Here is a 17371-nt window from a genome sequence, read left to right on the forward strand (position 1 = left end):
CTTAGGAAAGTAAATACTAGTTACTAGTATACTATTACTAGTACTACACAATCAACTCACAGTCGCACAACCTCCTCCCTCCACAAATAGCCGTAACCATGGAAGAATCCTGGATCGATGAACAGGCTTAGACCTACAACATCGTGTATTAATGTAAGTAAGTAAGTAAGTAAGTAAAGTAAAATGAACAAACTCGTCACATAAGAATAATGCATACATTTAAATGCTTACAAACTAAGCTAAAACAAAACGGAGAGAAAAGAAACATAAATAGGTGTGATAGAATCTACTGAATACTAAATAATGGTTATAAACACGAGCAGCAGGAAAATACTACGAGCAACAGGACTGGAACACAAACAAAGACTATAGTAGAAATTTGTTTTCACGTTGGTGTTCCATAATACAACACAAACATATACTTCACACCGAGAGCCATAAGAGCGTTAACCTAGCTATGTGAGAGTGTATAAGTAAACTCCAGAGAGAGAGAGAGAGAGGGAGGGAGAGAGAGAGAGAGAGAGATAGAAGGGGGGGGGGGTACAGAACAATGTAAATTCAATCCGCCTGAACAACAAACAATATACCTATACCCCTTCTGCCCATTTAAAAAACGTCTTGTCTAAACGCTGCTGGGTCAAAAATGTAAGATATTCATCTCATAATGGCTAGAGGTGGATTTACCTGATACAGCTGGCGCAGAATTATCAATTTCGAAGAGTGTCAGATGAAAATCCGTCTTATCTATCGGCACATTTGTTTCTTCAAAATTAAAGACAAAACGCTCACTTCTTACTTTAAATGAAAATATTTGGCCTGGATGCCCCTGACCCCCTCGACCACCCCCCCCCCCGCTAGCCAGGGTCCGGATACACCACTGAGCTTCAGTGAGTAACGAATGTGCCTATTATTTTCTTCTGTTCAAGTAACATTCATATTATCCAGCTTACATATATTGAGAAGGACCAAATACATAAATACACGTCGCCAATGATGAACCCGTCATTAATTCTCTAAAACTGAACGCATTCACTTCTTTAAAATCCATGTTTACAGTTTATCTTGACTTGAGAAACTAAACAAATTATTTTGAAGCAAAATCTCTAAACCACCTAAGAAGCCTTTTCATGTAACAATATAAGTGATGTATCAATCAACACGGATGAGTGAGGTCTAAATATTTTCTCCTATATAACCAGTAAACTTGCCGGGTCGAATTGCACTGTCTCAATACCTAGAACTGGATCGATAGTCATTTTCTTCAAAAGAAGTCAACAAAGGTTGGGCCTTGATTGGTTTCATTTCAAAGATACCTTAAACGTGACATGAATCTATATTTATTTTTCTTTGTTTCTTGTTTTTGTTTGTTTGTTTGACTATTATTTGTTTTCATTTTACACATTCTTTGATTTCCTCGAAATATCTGACACCAAGATGATGATCTGAATGATGATCTCATTTTAATTTTAATTTCAATTTATTCATGTTTTAAACAAAACCGTACAAATCAATTATAAGCATTTAAAACAAATAAAGAAATACATGTTGGAAACAGAGGGGTCCACTAAAAAGCAATGCTTGCACAAGTGTGAATACCTCAAATGATACTTAGGAATAATGAGTAATAATTTAACAAGTCCGTAGCTACAAAAGGAACTACAAAATAGGGGATAAAGTGGGATGCCAACAGAGACAAGAAAGGGACAAGACAATACTTTACACGACAAAGATAGAAGAACACGGTTATGATACAAAGAGTACACAATGCCAAAAAGAAGTGAGAGATCGGGGGTACAGAAAATAATACAAAATGATGAGCTGCATGTGGGGTTGAGAAGAAGATAAGGAAAGAGAAATGCGCATTAGAAAGGAGATAAGCATGATAAGGCACGATTATATCAAATTACATTTTGAGTCAGCGAGTGGAGAATGATCTTGTATTCAACAAAAACAACAACAACGCGTATACTTCAATGAGGTTTATTATGATTGTAATAAAAATAATTTCATTTTTTTCTTCTTAAAAGTATTAATCGATGGAGCATTTATTTTATTTCATTACTGAATCATTCAAGGACACTTTACAGGCCTTGGAGGCACCTTGGGCCTGGGACTGCGGTTTCGTGCAAAGTACCCCCCCCCCCCCTGGGAAAAAGAATTTCGATATTCTAGCAGAGATAGTGGTTCTGTATTTGCAATTTCTTATATGGTATTTAGATATGGGTCTTTTTAATAATAAATAGGCCTTTTTTTTCCTGTGTCTAATTTTTTGCTCCCTTACTTCGCTCGCTCGCAAATATAAAGACATGACAGACTGCACCCCTATTTTGCCAGCTTCTTATTCCCCACAACAATACCATTCACTGAGTGAGTTACACCAGATATTTAACCACAAATAATTTAGCCCCATGAAACTACCCCTAATATGCACCCCTTTTGTTATAAGAAGTACCCATTTCACCTCTGGTAATATGTGCCCAATTTACTTTGAGACGTGCCCCTTTTCCTTTAATTGTATTAAATGTTCTTTCCCCTAATACAGAAGCATATTTTTTACCTCTGATATTAAAATGCTCCTTTTGAATATGATAAGTTCCCCTTGTTACTTTTGATACATGACATATTCCTTTCTAACAATATGCCCCTAATCGAAAACGATTGATAGCATGTTCTCCCTCAAATTTCCCCTAAAAAGCAATGGGACCTCACAGATCTTAAAACCATCAGAGACCATCACACACACAGGAAAAGTATGGTGCTGAGGCAGTATAATGGACCACATGAAGAGAAGACCTTGATGATTATACCTGGTAGTGCACTGATTACAACGTAGGGGTACGAAACAATGTCTAATGTCTGAAAAATGAGGCTTTGAGTTTACTCTATGTAGATGCCCTTTTTCCAGAAAGTGCCCCTTTTTGTTGGTGCCTCCCACTTTGGAAGAAGCTTCGCCACCCCGGCGCCGCCCTTCTTTGTATAGTTGGTAAAGATGAAAATAGGAGTACGGGGATAGGAACTTTCCTAGCTGCCCATTTACTTTCTTTGGGATTTGGAATTCACCTGGGTTTTAGTCGGGGGGGGGGGGGGGGCTAAGCCTTCTGACTGCCTTAAAGATGAATTTGTAATGAGGCCAGAGTCTCTCCATACATGAATGCGGAATTACTTACGCGAAATCTACAAGTGACATCATCAAGTGTAGGTGTGTACACAGTATAATAAAACGAAAAACCAACCTAAGCTTGATGGCAAACTACTAGTATATATTAATACAGGAAAGCAGCAAAATCAGAGAAATAGACTGGTGAAAGTTTTAATGAAATCGGGAAAAGAATTATCTTTGAAAGTTGTAATCAGTATAGGTATGGGCTCTTCGATTTTGCTGAATCAGTAATGTATCTGTGATGTAGTGGCGGACAACCACTGCCATTTGTTCCAACACACAACATGACTAAAATGTCGAATTCTCAAAAACGTATGACTCACTAGGGTTTATCCTCTTTAGAGGACCTTTGATAATATGCATCCATGCTTTTTTTAAGGTAATGCTCCAAGGGAGAAGGCACTTAGCATAAAAATATAAATTAACGACATTTTTGTACATGACAAACGGGAGAGTTACCCGCGACTACGTCACAACCTAGTGACCAAACTGCCGATATGAGATTTGCATAGACTTAGTGATTTTAAATTTCAAATATTCATAACTTCCTTATTATTGGTCCGATTTATTTCAAACTTTCGCCATTCTTTGTATCTTATTTTGTTCTGCTTTCATACAAATGAACTTATTACAATGGTTTGATTGCCCTTTACAACTAGGCCTCTGCCTTATATGAAATTGTTTGTTTAACTTGGGAATTAAACCCACATCGGAAGCCCCATAGGTCTATGAAAGAAAGAGCCTTTATATCAAAGTTGTCACTGAGGCGTCATTTTGATTTATACCTTATTACTTTAATACGCCATTGTAGCCTACGTAGACGAGTAGTACTTAAGCCAGTAATTCAAAGCAATGTTTCCACTTATATTGTTTTCACATTTTGTACGATTTCACCCTTATGCTATTGTAGACAAGGCTTCATTTAGATTGCGTTATTACCTATGTAAAAAGATTGTGAACGTAATCATCCTATGCGCTAGTGATTAAACACTCTTCATTTTGCATTCACTATTTGTACGATATCACAATCATTGGCGGGTCAGAGGTAAGCCGCTGACACGGTCCTAAGTTACCCGAAATGACGCCTTAGTGTATGCAAAGGGCACAAAAGCCCGAATTCACAAAGGAGGTTTGTCGACAAACCTAGGTTTATGTGCGTCATAAATGACGCGTTTCGATGCGTTTAAGACCAAGGCTCAGACAAACCTTGGTGTGAACGCGTCAACACGCGTCATTATGACGCACTTCATGTTTTTAACTAATCTTGGAGCTGGACAGTATGCAATCAATTTCTAACGGTAGAGCCTACTTGATTTTTTTCTTCACCAATTCGTTAAATGAACTGATTGTTTCTGCCGATATCAAAACCACTTATAGAAAACGCTTAACATGCTTGAAAGTGGTCCATTCAGCATTGGTAGATAATACTCTCAGAACAGCTACTGCCCCCGCTACAGCCTACAGATCATCACTTTTCTAAATTGATTGCTGATGACAAAGGCCTATTCCATTACAATTAAAATACAAACACGTGTTTTATGATGCACCCCAATGGAGACAAGTTAGTTTCTTAATCTCAGTAATTACTGTTCCCATATCGACCGAACAAGAGCGGTAAACTTTAAATTAACGGCTGCTGTATCTAAACCATTATCGCTATTAATGAAACGGTGAAAATGGGACGAAGGGAAGGGGGGGGGGGATACCATTACTTTTGTGTCTTTCCGTGCTCACGAGAGCCATTCGTATTATTTAGGTCACACATATTGTGTTGGACTATTGTTCGAATATCTGTGGCACAACCTTAATGTCATCATGCTTGTCAAAAAATAACTTTTAAGCTTGATTTTCAAAAAACGATTGAAAGACAAAAGTGGAAGGGGAACTGTACCTACTGCATGCTAAACTCAACAACTTAAACCTGCAATGTGATTGCTATAGTTGGATCCGAATGTTGCGTTCACTATTATCGTCATATTGTTTCCAGGATGTATTCATGGTAAAGCGTGCGCTTACAGATTGTATTTTGTAGGATATCAGTGGACGCACTGGGCATAACTAGCGTCCAAATCGCAACAAAACAACTTCATTCGCTGTTACAAGTTCTCGATGCTCCTTGCCTGAAGATGATGAACTCGACGTCATTCCATTTTGATCGTCCGACGGTCATTCTGCCGTTCGTCAACCTGTCCCTCTCCTTGCTCGCTAATGCTTTCCTTTTGATCATTTTACGACAGCAGCAAACGATAGACGACAACACACGTCTAATGTATCGCGTTTCAACCGTTCTCCAGTTAAGTCTGAGTGTGACATGGTGCAGTTGGGATGTCATTTCATACATTTCCGACAGTGTGGATTTGTGTAAAACCATCTCCAAGATTTTCCCGTACATGACGTTTACAATATTATTTTCACAACTATTCTGTTACTGTTTCATCAGCATTTGCAAACTTCTCCTCATAACACGCCCTCTTCGTTATCACATATTTCTAACGCCCATCAAAGTAAAATTAGTGCTCTTCTTCATCATCTTGACATCCGTTCTATTTTCCACTCCATTATTGCCATTGTCGCATCTTTCATTTAATTACTACGCCTGGTATTGCGACGATACGTCAACAGACGATCTCGACTGGCTTTATACTTTTATCGACATTTTTGTCCACGTTATTCTGGTCACGGTCTTGGCAGTGGCCACACTCGTAAATATCGCTATCTTGAGAGTAATTTGTCAACACAAACATCGTCTTGGTGTAGCTGCTAGGATCACCGAACACATTGATAGCTCTCCCCGGGTCTGTGTCTATCGGCGGTGGCATTTCCCAGGAAAGGGTGTCGTAACAGTGCTTCTACTGACGATCTCGTTTTACACCTGCTGGCTTCCTTGGGTGGTTACTTTTGGCGACGATGTCGGAAACATTATGGCAGAACTGAACGGCTGGCTCCAACCTTTGATTTATATCGCGACAACAAAAGAGGCAAAAGGGATTGTTCGCTGCCATTTTAACACACTCAGAATGGCTTTCATGAGACGATGAAATTTACGTCTTGGTTGATTAACAGAATGACAACTTTTAACACAATTGGACATCTCAGAGATTGGGGATACCAGAATGCAAAAGTGTTTTCCCTGTGAATTATGATGTCATGTTTTCGTTAATGAACCTAGGATATAGATGTCTAGATGTATATGAATGTAATGAGTTGCCCAATGCACATAAGACGTTATTACATTACCGACAATTATGCCAACTAGTTCAATTGAGCATTTTCGTAATGTAATCAAATATAATGCACAAATCTTTGTTAAGTGTCATGTTACAAATTATTTTATCAACTTTTTATGAATAATTATATTTAAATAGTTGGAATGCGAATTGCATACATTATTTGTTGCTAGGTAGGACAAACATAATGGCTTCGTAATGTATGCAATTTGCATGGAAATTACAAAAAAGAAAGATGGATAATTGGACATACATGTAATCATGTATCTAGCATAAACATTTCTGAATCTCTTCAAATTAGACATGAGTATCTTTTGATGTATAAAGTGGAATTTACTGTTGAAGAAGAAACAAAACAATAATATTGTTTAAGAATATAAAGAGAAACGTTAAAGTGCGAGTGGGTGTGTAATAGTGATGTCTATATTCATGATTAGAATAGTCAGGCGCGTACGCAGGATTTTTTCAAGGGGGGGGGGGGGGGTTTAACATTTATAAATCGGGCCGAAAATTTCGCAACGACTCAGCCAGCCGCTGAATAAGCGGGGTGGGGGGGGGGGGGGGGGGGGGTAAGAGGTCACTTTTTTTTTTTTTTTTGGTCCCAAAAAAATCGCAACGACTCAGCCGACCGCTGAATAAGGGGGGGGGGGGGGGGGGGGGGGGGGGGTAAGAGGTCACCTTTTTTTTTTTGGTATCGAAATTTTGAAAATTTTACATTTTGCTCCGTTGGGGGGGGGGGGGGGGTAAGGTCAACTTTTTGAGGTCAGCCATGGGAATTTTTTTTTTTTTAAAAAAAAAAAAAAAAAATCCAAAAGGGGGGGGGGGGGTTTAGGGAAATTTAGGGGGGGGGGGTTTACACACAAAAAAATACCAAAGGGGGGGTTTAACCCCCCAAACACCCCCTGTGTACGCGCCTGAGAATAGTTAAGTTATTAAGGATTACACATCGTGCAACGACCAAATGTAATTTTGTCTTGTTTACTTGGGGTTGCGTTTTTTCCCCGAAAATAAAGATTTCTGAATGCGCATCATCTTAATTTCTAAATCGATCGTTGATGGGCTAGCCCATTAGGAAGTAACAGTAAAAGGTGTTTTGTGTACTCAGTTTGTTTTCATTAACGTTCAGGCCGGTACGTTTGATGGCTACAATTAACATTGTAACTATAGCGAGACTAATCAAAAGAGGAAAGTGTAGTAATACACCTACCATGCCAATATAACCATTTTCGCTAAACACCCAGTCATCATGTAAACGAATCACTAATCATTTTCCAATCAGCAAGGGGATATCAACAAAAATCGCAAGGTGGAAAGGGGTTGTTGGCCCTTCCATCGTACCATCCTGATCGTAATGACCATACGTGAGTTTGACTGGCATCACTTGATGCTGTTCAGACAGAAAAGCTTTATAGGGGTATTATTTTGATTTTTTTTCTTCAACAGTACAGAAGTGACTGGACATTCGTTCTATTTTTATCCATCCGATTTGTGAACACAGTTTTAGAAGATGCAGAAAAGAAGAAGAAGCATTATCTATCAAGAGTACACTCATGAGGTATTCATTCGTTATGTTATTCAGCTGAATCGGTCACTAAAACTATCTGAAGTGAACGCAACCCGTCTGTAGCCTACGGATTTGTCTCTTACATAAAACCATCGACTGTGGAATTATGTATTAAATAAAAACGGATCGTTTTCTTTTATCAGCCACGCATTCATCACAGATACGAAAGCGAAGAAACAAATTTATTGTGAAAATGACAGATATTGTACAAGGAATCACCGACCGTGGTGACATGTTGTCATTCTCTCCATTTCTTGACGAATATACTCTTCCGTCTGTAAGTAATGATGAATTTAACTTCACGATGTACAAGACCACATTCCCGGTTGTAGTTCTGTCCTTAACCAACGTCGGATTGTCTCTTCTCGCTAACTCGTTGCTCCTTGTTGTTTTACGCCAGCAGCAAACTGTAGACGACAACACAAGACTTATGTATCGAGTTTCTGCAGTTCTTCAGATGATTCTAAGCATGGCCTGGAGCAGTTGGGATTTCGGGACCTACATCCTGGACGATGCAGAATCGTGCAAATTTAATTCTTATACATTGTATCTTTTTCCATTCGTCACACATACCTCGTTTATTGCACAACTCTTTTGTTACAGTTTCATCAGCATGAACAAGCTCTTGTTTATCGCCCGGCCACTGCGATACCATATCATGCTAACCTTTACAAAAGTCAAAGTAACGCTTTTTGTCATTATCATGGTGGCTATCTTGATTTGTATTCCGCTGTTGCCATGGCCGAATCTGGAGTATCATTTATACGCCGCGTTTTGCGTGATATCATTCAAAACCGTATGGCTTGTTGAAATCATCATCTTCGGTCCTGTAGTTACCGCCTTACTAATAACTTCTGTTACCAACATCGGTATCCTAAGAGTAATTTACAAGCATCGGCGTCGCCTTGATGTAATTTCTACGGTCAGTGACACCAATGGTGATCCTCATCGCGCACCAGTTCGACGTTGGCGTTTGCCTGGTAAAGGTGTCTTGACTGTTCTTACGCTGTCGGTCTCGTTTCATGTCTGCTGGTTTCCATGGTTAGTGGGGTTTGACAATTTAGGACTTGCTTTCGCCGTGATCTTAGGCGGAGCGAGTGGCTGGCTCCAACCTTTGCTTTATATCGGTACAACGAAAGAAGCTAAAGGGATCGTCTGCAGCTATATGACCAAGCTCAGATCGCTTATCATGTGTCGTTGATTCACTGCAGCAGGCTTCGGCCTAGTTGATGTAGTTTAAGGCATCGGTTTACGTACTGGTCATTTTAATTGTACTTTAAGTCATTAAAACACTGTATTATGTTGGTAATGGAATTATTATATTTCGTTAAGATCTTTGTATTGAAATTGAAAAAGGTGGGCTTTAAGCAATTTTAAAACTATCACGCCGAGTCATCCCGACCAGCTTCATTAGCCCCTCTCCCCTCACCCCATCTTGCATCCAATCCACCTGACATCCAACTGAATTATGTGTGAGGTGTTGTTGTTGTTGGTAGTAGTTTAATGGCGTTCATTCCGTACGGAATATATACGCCATATCTTCAGTTATATAGGAATAATCAGCTATCTGTTAAGAAAATTGAAAAATAAAAAATTGTAAAAATAATAATAATTACAGTGCTTATATAGCGCCTAACACTTACTTTGTCAGAATTCTCTAAGCGCTCTACAATAATGCAGCATAATTACCCTGGCTTTAGCAGTGCAGCTGTTACGCGCGCTGCGTTTCAAGGAATAAATTCCAACCAGGTACCCATTTACTTCACCTGGGTGGAGTGTGGCAAATGTAGATCAATGTCTTGCCAAAGGACATTAGTGCAGCGGCGGGACTCGAACCGCGGACCTTGTGATTGACAGTACGGCGACGTATCCACTCGACCACAACACCTCTACATATAATTAATTAACCAGTATCGCAATTTGTTAGGAGTCTCTAGATGGTTTACAACTTCGTATTTTTGCTTTTTTGTTTTGTTGTATATGTTTAATCTGGTCAGCCCGGTTTTGATTGCATAGAAATCTAGCTTTGCTCGATTTGAAACAGGCTTCTCGGCTACTCGGCGTGCGTGCGCAGTGATCTTTTTATTTTGGAACGCACGGTGCCTAGACCACTCAGAAACACAGAAACACTAAATTGAGACACAACGTATAGAGACGCTCCTAACCGAAATTCTTTTCCATTCGAGTAAATTGTTATACACATATATGTATATTTATTTATGTGTGATGTCTGTTATGTCTTCTTAAAAGGAAGATACAAACTTTATTTACATGTACCATTGTAGACGCTTTGGTACATTTACAAGTAATTCATTTAAATCTTATTTTATGAATAGGTGTGGCACCTATTCTGTTAAACCATGATCACTATTAACTCAAGATACATTGCATTACGATTTTAGATATATCACCTTAAAGGTGATATATTTTCTAGTAACTACTTGTAGCTATTGTAGTCGCGTACATTTATATGAGTTCACAATGGTCTTGTGGATATAATATGTACATATCGTATAATAGAAACTTTTAGATTGAGTGGACGAGAGAACGGCGTGAACGTCCACTAATCATGCGTGTCTATGGCAAGCCGTTTTAACATTTATTCCTATTTCTTGATATCAAGAATTTCCATTGCTTTACAACAGAAAATCAATTCTTGATATCAGGAAATAGGAATAAATGTTAAAACGGCTTGCCATGGACATGCATAGTAAGTGGACGTTCACGGCGTTCTCGTCCACTCAATCTAAAAGTCCCTGATGTCGAGTCATGGGGGAGGGAGCGCCTGACTGCCAGGGAGGAGAGCGTTCTAGCGGAGATGAAGAAACCATTTAACTTCACCTTTCTCTTCATTTCTTCCTAACTTTTCTTACTCTTCTTTCTTATACCTCTCCTCTATTTTCTTCAATTGCTACTTTTCAGTTTGCAATTTAAGCTCAGCGTTTTTTAGACTTTTTTCCTTCAATGTTGCTGTCTTTAAAGTTTTGTTAAAAAAGCACTTGTTTTCAGAAGATTTTAGTTTTGTGTTTTATGAAGTAGCACTGTTGGGAGTTTGCTTTCATCACAGCGCTGTCCAGTATATTTATAAAGTAGCTGCGCTATATAAATTGATCGTGCACATACAAATCTACTTTATTATGAAAACGGTATTCTAAAACTAGAAGATCTCTATTCAATGCAACTTGGAATGCTCATGTTTGGCATTCACTCTGGGGACCTCCATCCTGCCCTTGCTCAAATCTTTAGAAGAAATAACCAAATTCACACCTATAATACTAGACAGGCTTCTGCTCTCCATTTACCATATGCAAGGACAACCTTCACTCTGAATACACTAATGTCCACTGGCCCCCAGGTTCTAGAATTCACTTGATACTACTATAACAAATGCTTCAAGTGTCTCAGATTTTAAACGTAGACTTAAGTCATAGTTTCTTCACAAGTATGTCGATGACACATGAATGTGTTATAAAGCTTTATTGTTTGTGTACTGTAGCATATTAACTCTACTCTTGATCTTTTTTTCGTTCATTCTTGACTTTGACATAATCCCCTTGATCCCTTTTCTTGTTTCTTCTTCTTACCCATCTGTACATATACCATATATTCCTACTTGACCTCTGCACTCAGAGAGCAATAAGTCATTGATGTCTCGATTGAGTGTCAGCTTGGGTTTGTCCATATTAGATCGCCCTCCAATGGGTTGGTTGATTTTTTGCACATAATATGATACATATTTTCACACACACGGTGAGTTTGTTAGCTCACCCGGTGTGATGGGGATGTGCGCTGTGGTCGATGCATCGTTGGGTAGTTGTTCTCTGAGAGTATTTTGTAAATAGTTTTATATATTCCATATTTGTTGTTGTATTCATGAATCAGTTATCTTCGTCATATCATATAAGGGGGCCTTAACTTAAAGGGACTATGTCCCATTTGCAGGCCAAAAAAATGAAAAAGTTAAATTTCCAACTGCATTTGAAAGATAATACTAATTTAGAACTTCCCTAAAAAAGGTGGGGCTTGAAAATGTCTTCAAGTGGGAAAATAATGACTATTAGTTGTCAAATCGACTTTAGGGCTATAGAGCCCAAAAGTAATAGTCTTGATTTTCAGACAATTGTACCGAATGATCATACGTTTTATGCTGCGCAAAGATTCAACCAGTTTAATCTTGGCCATCACAAGAAGTGGGTTATTGATATAGACAAATACTCACGTACCCTTTACAACTCTTTTCATGTATGTTATTACCAAAGAAGGAAAAAAGCCAATCAGTCGCTCAATAGTGTCTGACAGTGAAGTCTAGCAAGTAAACGGTTTTCCTTGCATAATTTGAATATGAGGACACTGCTAACGTTTACATTTCACAGATAGGACATACATGACATATTCATAATTCCTGCAAAGTTCTACAGCATTAGAGGTTGGCTGCAAAAGGGACATAGTACCTTTAACAATCTGTGCTTAAACCAAGGTCTCCTTGTCTTCCTTTATTATACATTGTACTGTTATGATTATACTCTATTATATTTTGTCACATGTGTTTTCTGGAAGACAAATAAACTTGATACTTGATACTTGATCTAATTATGGATACGTTTCGTTGTCATGGTTGTTATTTACGACATGATCGGGTCCACGGTCATAACTCGTTATTACATCTATTTCGATATAGATCCATCTAATTCGTCTGTCTCCATACAAAATATTAAAAACAAAGACAGGCACTGACATTGCACAAACATGACCACGGTATATCTTTGCACCATTTTTGACGTATTTAGATTAAAAGCTAGGCTATTATGTCGTGGTAATTTCCTGTCGGTGTTTGATGTATGATAAGTAAATTTGTAATACGCTCGGTGTGTAGAATAAAATGGGCTGCTGAAATTGTTAACACATTAATACTAAATAGCTGCCATGTGGAGGGCACTAGACATCGAATGGGTGAACATTATAACTACTGGATATATTGTATTGCCATCAGTAGTAGCGTACGCAGGATTTTTTTCTAGGATTTCCGGCTTTCTTTCCCCATCACTAGTCATATTATTCCAACATAATGTTAATTTTCATTCCTGCCCAACGAGGCATTCCAATGGCTATCCCCTATTTTACGCCAATATCGCCTTAGCTCACAAGTATGGTGGCCTAGAACGGGCATCGCGAAGCGTGAATTTCGTCGTTAATAATTCGTGACAGAATATACGACGTCGCATATTTCGTCGTGAATGTTGTACTCGCTTAAGTGGTATTCTATTATTTTTTTTTGTATCTACCTCGTTTCTTTGTTTCTCTCTCTCTCTCTTCCTCCCTTTATATCTTTCTCTTTTTATCCCCTTTATCTCTCTCACTCTTTCTCTCTCATCTCCTTCCCTCTTTCTCTCTCTTTCTTACCCTGTCTCCTTTTCCTTTTCTATCAGTTTCTCTCCATTTCTTTGTTTCTCTCTCTCTCTTTATCTTCTCATGTTTCAAACAGTTCGGTGTAATTCCATGGAACTAGAAGAACCATGGAGCTATTAACTGAGAGAGAGAGAGAGAGAGGGGGATATTATTGATATATATTTACATAGAAAGAGAGGGAGAGAGAGAGAGAGAGAAAGAGACGAGGATATGTGAGATATTAATAATTATATATATATATATATATACACAATTATATATACATAGAGAGAGAGAGAGAGAGAGAGAGAGAGAGAGGAAACAAGAGAGAAAGAGAGAAACAAAGAGAGGAGAGAGAGAGATACAAAAAGAAATGGAGAGAAATTGAGAGGAAGGGAAGGAAACATAGAAAGAGAGGACAGAAAGGAGGATAGAGAGAAAATGAGGGAAGGGAATGAGAGAGAGAGAGAGAGAGAGAGTGGGAGAGACATGCAGGGAGAGGGGATATACAGTGAGAGATATAAATACAGAGAGAGAGAGAGAGAGGGAGAGAGAAAGAGAGGAGAGAGAGATAAGCAAAGAAATGGAGAGAAACTGAGAGATAGAGAGAAGGAGCCAGAGAAAGAGAGAGAGAGAGAGAGGAAAGAAAGAAAGATAGAGAGAATAAGAGGGAAGGGGATGGGAGGGTTAGTGAGAGAGTTATGCTACGTTTCGCTATGTTCCCGGCGGCTACGGCAAACAGGCCACCGTGGACAAAACGGGATGGACGTGAGACAGCGCAGGGGACGGAATAGGTTAACGTGACACGCCGTTATAAGGGACTTCTAGATTTGCGTGGACTGAAACGTGTGACGTCCATTCAAGGCAGTGCTTTAAAAGGACGTCGACCGTAGCAATCCACATTGTCTTCGTGCGAATCTAAAAGTCCCTATTGCCGTGGATGCCGAGCCAGATTTTTAAACCGTCAAAAAAATTGCCACGGCACTCACGGTTCGGATGAGAATTAAACCACACATGTCACATGCATATTCACCTGTTCTACACATTTCTCCATAATAGCAGTGATGGAATGTTCCTTTGTCTATCACAGCAATTGTTGAGGGTAGAATGAGGAACTGTATATTTTGTCTTCTTTATTTGTCCGTCATGTTCAGAGTGGCCTACTTGGGATTCTGACTAAACATTGTTTTGTATACAAACATTCCAAGGCTCCGACTAGCAGGCCCAGGTTGACAGTCTTTAAAAACCAGCTCGCTGATCTCACATTCTTATTCATATTGTCCTCAAACCTCGCGAATTTTCTCATTCTATAGCACATCTCAAATGGGCCACCCAATATTCAAATGTGCATCTTCTTTATGTTTTCATATATCAAATTGAATTCCAACTACCACATCTGTGAATACTGATGTACACCTCCTCTTTTTCCTACTTTTTTTTTTCTCTCTCTCTCTTTCCCCTTTTACCAATATCTTTTACTCCATATTAGTATCATTATGCATCCATTGAGGGCTCATGCTTTCAAGCTTTGCTTACTTTGTCAACCCTCCTGTTTGATGTTTTCGATTAGTTTCAGCCAACCTTACTATATGCTACATAATATGTAGAATATGGTAAGATATAATATTTTGTTTGTTATGTATAAAATGTAGAATGATTTGTTTGTGATATATTTGTAAACTGCAAAAGAAAAAGAAAATCAAACAGAAATAAATTAATACAAATAAATCAAATACATCATCTTATTTCCCACTTTATCCGATCTATTTGAAATTGATTCACTACGTAAAGGTACTAATTAAGAGGTACTTTATAGAAAGACAGTGAACTCCCCCAATAACGTTTATTAAAGATATCAATGACACACCTACACACACCCACACGCTCACACACACACACACACACTCACACACACACCTCTAGATAGTAATGTAGTAAATGAAAACAGTAGATTTTAGTAAAAACATAGCGTAAATTTTTAATTTCAATCATGGTTATATAAGGTGCGTATCTTTTTGTAACATAAGATTAGTTGCAATACATACCATATTCATAATTGATTTGGCTTAATCTCGACATAAACTATCTGTGAAATTCATTGTTATAGAAGTCTAAAATGTAAAATGTAATACTGCATTATCATATTTTAAAAAAAGTGTAAACATATAGAGCGCGGAAATGCTTGACTTCAACTTAGGGTTAAAACCGCATTTACCCCCTCTCAAATAAAATAGTTATTAAAATAGTATGACTAGAAAAGAGATATTAAAGATGAAGTTGAGTTCTGGTCATGCGATTGCATTGTGAAAGAAACGGTGTGGAACCGACCAGAAAAGGTTGATCATCTAGCATATAAGAATTTGCGTGTATTGCAAGGTTCTGGAATCATCAAAATGATAAGAAATTTGGCCAAGTCTTGGTAAAGTTACAAACACTGTACACAGAAAGATGTATATGGGACTACACGAACACGTGGCGTAAAAAGCCGGCCCCCCGATTTTTACGATGTTACATGCATATTTAGAATATGAAGGCATATGAAGAGCCATGCTTTTCAGGGAACATGTCTTATCTGATGTTCTTCCACACTTGCATAATAAGAATGAGTAACGCTCACAAATCATTTTTCACCTCTTCCCAGAACTCAACCTTCTCTTTAAATGTTCACACAATTCATACAGTTAGGACATCAAGAAGAAGTTAATTGGCAACGTAAATTTGGATTACCTCTTAGTTTATATATCCCTATCCATAACAATGGTATATTATATATATGGCCCACCCGAGGAGCCCCACCCCTGCTACTACGCACGACAACGCACAAACTGACTACGCACATATAAGAAAGTACCGCCCCTGTAATAAGGTCTAGAGCGTTTCCAACTAAGGGAAGTGGTCGGCGTCGACCATTATGACGTCACTGGTTTTAGTTTTGGTCGCTCTTCATCATCTGCTCGATGGCCGCGATGAGAGCAGGATCGACAGGAATGGCGAAGAACTCTTCAAGCGAGATCATTTCATCAGCTGCGAGGATGCACAGAGAGAAAAGGAGAGAACAAGAGAGAGGTGTGAAAGGAAAAGAGCATGTGAATGGTGCGACCGAAATAATAAGTGAGAGATATATAGTATAACTGGATAAAGATGATTACCTCTATTACATATGTCCGGTATTTAACAGCGATCTAGCTGGAGAAACCATAATTCAATCAAACCTTTTATTCAAAATTACATTACAGAAGACAAATACAGGTGGGCCGTTTTCTTTCGTATGCGAATGTTCACATCTTTCACTCCATATCCCTCTGCATGTCCGAATTGTATTTCTGTTTCTCTCTGTCTCTGTCTCTGTCTCTCTCTGTCTTTTGTCGTCTCTTTCTCTGCCCCTCTCCCGAAAAACGTCTTTAGTGTAGAGTCGGAAATGCATCACTCATGAAATTGAGATAACAATAACTTCCACTTACAGTTATTGTCGTGGAAGCCGATCATCTCAGAAAATGGTCTGACTTTACCTCCGTCATCGGACCATTCTTTAACATCAAGCTGGTCGTCATTGTTGATATCGAGTACTTCGAAGAGTTTCCTGCTAATGTCGATATCGTGCAGGGTCTCAGTTTTGATGCTGCTCATGACGCTAAATTTGGGGAGACGAAACAAATGAAACCTTTTGAGCTGTGATGAGAGATGTTTTTGTAGTTTGGCAAAACATAATTCTATTATTATTATTTTTCTTTCTTGTCCTCTTACCGAGGTGTTTTATTTCACATATTTCATATATATTTAGATCATTTAAAAAGATAAAAGTAATTAAATAAATAGTTATAACCTGACAATTTTTGAACAATTTTCTTGTGTTTCGTTAATAAAACACTATCGTGATATCGTAGTTTTAATTTGAAATTAATGAACATACTTTTCTATTGTACTCTTCACTTAACAATCACACCGAAGTTGGATATACATTATGTATATTATGTATTGTCCTAAAATTAACATGAAGTTTATCACAATGTTTTCCCTTATTTCAATAAAATAACC

The sequence above is a fragment of the Strongylocentrotus purpuratus genome, unplaced genomic scaffold (assembly GCF_000002235.5).
Source record: "Strongylocentrotus purpuratus isolate Spur 01 unplaced genomic scaffold, Spur_5.0 spur5_scaffold_21, whole genome shotgun sequence".
NCBI classification, from domain to species: domain Eukaryota; kingdom Metazoa; phylum Echinodermata; class Echinoidea; order Camarodonta; family Strongylocentrotidae; genus Strongylocentrotus; species Strongylocentrotus purpuratus.